This window comes from Malania oleifera, chromosome 12, assembly GCF_029873635.1.
Source record: "Malania oleifera isolate guangnan ecotype guangnan chromosome 12, ASM2987363v1, whole genome shotgun sequence".
NCBI classification, from domain to species: Eukaryota; Viridiplantae; Streptophyta; class Magnoliopsida; order Santalales; family Ximeniaceae; genus Malania; species Malania oleifera.
The window spans coordinates 66,080,358-66,083,617 of record NC_080428.1 but is presented as its reverse complement, the minus strand read 5'-3'; positions in this window follow the sequence as shown (position 1 = coordinate 66,083,617).

The following is a 3,260-nucleotide window of genomic DNA, read 5'->3' as shown; positions in this document are numbered from 1 at the left end:
CATTGAGTTGTTTCTCCTAAATTATTATATGTTTCTTACCTAGGAAAGGAATTGAGTTCGTCACTTGGATTTTTCATTCTGTTCCTTTCAATTCTCATCCAATTACATTCTACAATGGATGACTTCGGTGTTCAATAGTCTTGTTGTCATGCTCATGCAAGTTGCTTGGGCCACCAGTTTCGTTCTATTTCATGGGATTGTCATTCCCCTTTTTGTACATGTCAATGCGTGTTTAATTTCTTTCATGGTTGGTTTCGGGCAGAGGCTACCCAATCAGTATCCGAAATTTGGTCATCTAAGGGTACCACTGCCTAATTGCCCAAACCCTTTGCCTTGCGTTTATGCCTGTCTATACGTATGACCTTGATACCCGTCTTTTGGGTGGATTTGATCTTATCAATTATTTTACTTTAATGTTAGTTGGCTATATTGTTCAAGTGACAAAGCTAGTATTATTACAAATGGGTTTATTCATTCCATCTTTTAAATTCATGTCATGCCTTTTTCTACTAATCAATACTCATAATGTCACATTTGATGTGTTATGTTATAGATATTATTTTTGAAGAGTTTTTAGTTTGAAGGGTCACAACTTATGATAAAATGGTTAGGAATTAAACGTTTTGAAATTTTAACTAGAGATTAAGCGAGTTTCATCTATCTTGTTCATTTGGTTTAGTCCTCATTTAATTTTTTTTAAAAATATAATTTTACACTGTATTTCATCTTAATCTATCTAAGTTTAAATTTAAATGTAAGCTTTGAAGTTTATGCTCTTAAATATAGTATAAGTACAGTATAATTTATTTGTACATGCACATGAAAAATAGAATATTTTAATCTTATCCCAAAAAATTGGAAGATTTTACAAATATATCCAAAATCATTATTTTAAAGTAATTTTTAATGTATATTTTAATTTATCTGGATTTATTGAAAAAAAGTTTTTAAATTCAGCACGTGTCAATTAATAAAATTCACATGCTCTTGTTTAGAGATTGATTGTGTTTTTAGGAGCGAAAAATACTTGAGGCCTATTTAATTTTGAAAACAATTTTTATTTTTCATTTTATCTTTTTAAAAATTACAAAAATGTAATTAATTTTGTATTTTTTTAAAAATATTTGTATGAAATAAACAATAATAAAGAATATTGATAATATTGGTTTATGAAAAATAATCTCATTTTTTAGTTTTAATTTTTTAAATAATTGCAAAATGTCAATTGCTTTTTAATTTTTTTAATTTATATAGAAAAGTTGAAAACATTTTTTTGTTATTTTTCTAAATTTCCAACTCTTATGTTTCATATGGTAGCAAGAAATTCAAATGCTACACTTCAATTTGTGTGGATACTATATAAAATTTCTTCTAAATCTACACAAATTCAAATTCAAGTCTCAAAATCCACAATTCTAATTATTATCTTACATAATGTTGAAAAAATAGAAATAAATTTTTTTTTAGATTATTTTGGAAAATAGATATAAAAGATAAAAAAATTATTTTACACATTTAAGTGAACTCTTTGTTTTCTATCTTTTTAATACAAATATTAAAAAAAATTTAAAATAAGCTAACATTTTTATAACTCTTTGAAAAATAAAAAATTAAAAAATATTTTCCAAAATTAAATGGGTCATTAATTTTCCTAAATTATGTATTTTGAGAATATCTCATAAACGCGTAAAATTGAAGTGGGACCTTCACCAATATTTTAACTTTATGTGTGAAATGTTTCAAATACACAATTTAGTAAACACACACATATGCTAATAGAAATATACTTTTAATATATCTTAACTAGACACTGAAATATGAGATTCAATATTGTTTAAAATTCGGCCTAAACAAGTCGAGTCAGGTCTCATTAACTTGGGAGTTCAACTTAGTAAAAGCTTGATTAGGCTTGTTCATTAGGAACAATTCCTAAATTATAATTCTAATTTTGACATTCGCTTTATAAATGAATCAAACTTGACTATGAACGGGTTCAACATATTGTTGGAATTAGTGTGATCCCAAGAGGAGAGGGGGGGTGAATTGGACATTTAAAATTTTTTCGTTAATTTAAACAATTACGTCGATTCACCACATCTCATATCCCATTCGAAATAAAACATGTATGTAAAGTAAGTGAGCAATGTATGCATACATACATGTATGCTGCATATCTTATTTAAATTAATTTTATATGCATGCAAGATGGTTATAACAAAATATGAACAGACATACATAAATTGAAATTAAAAGTGTGGAAAGTAAATGAGATAAGGAGAGAGAGAGACACATGATATTTGTTATCGAAGTTCGACCAAATCGACCTACGTCCCCGCTTTGGGCATAGTTCCCAAGGATTACACTAAACTTACTCACTTAAACGGGCGGAGTAGAAGCCGTTTACTTCCTCTCCTTACGAGACGAGGAAAACCCTAGTTCAATTTTCGAACTGAATAGAACCGGCCTCACTTACGGGGTTGAGACTTCCTAATTCAATTTTCGGGCTGAATCCAACCGATCTTACTTATGGGACTGAAACTCTCCAGTTCAATAACGGAACTGAACTGGTACATTAAAAATATTTTTGTACATAATAAAATACTTTTAAATACAAGCGGAGATGTACAACATTTAAGCTTTAAAATGTATGCACTCTCTTATGATATGATTTATGCTCAGTAAAGAAAGAGTGCTTTCAAAAATAATTTTTGTAATTTTTGAATATAATATGTATGATGGGGGCCTCAATGATTTAAATCATAAACTAAATATTTCTCTAAAAAATATTTTCAATAAGACGTAAGAGAACTTAGGGTTTTAGTTTCAAAAACTTTGCACAAAACAAAATATATGCATTTGAAGATCTATGTGCAAATCAAAACAAGAATGTATTTTTCTAATATATTTACCATAGAAATATGTGGAGAAATCTCAAGGCTTACTCTCAAAGAGATTTTAAAAGTGAAAAGAGAATGAGAGTAAACATGCTTTGACTGTAAACAAAATGCCTAAATAATACTTTCTTGTAAAAATAATTTTCAAAAGTAAATGAAAGAGAGTTTGGATAGTATGAAGAATTTGACCTCAAAATGAATTTTCAAGTAAAAGAGTATGTGGGAGAATTTTGATTAGGAAAAAGACTTGAGAGAAAAGTTAGGCTAATCAAAGTTCCTAATTTAAGTTATGAAAGGGGTATTTATAGTTTTTCAACAAAATATGACTATTGGGGATCTATTGAAAATTTTAGAAAAGTTTAATTA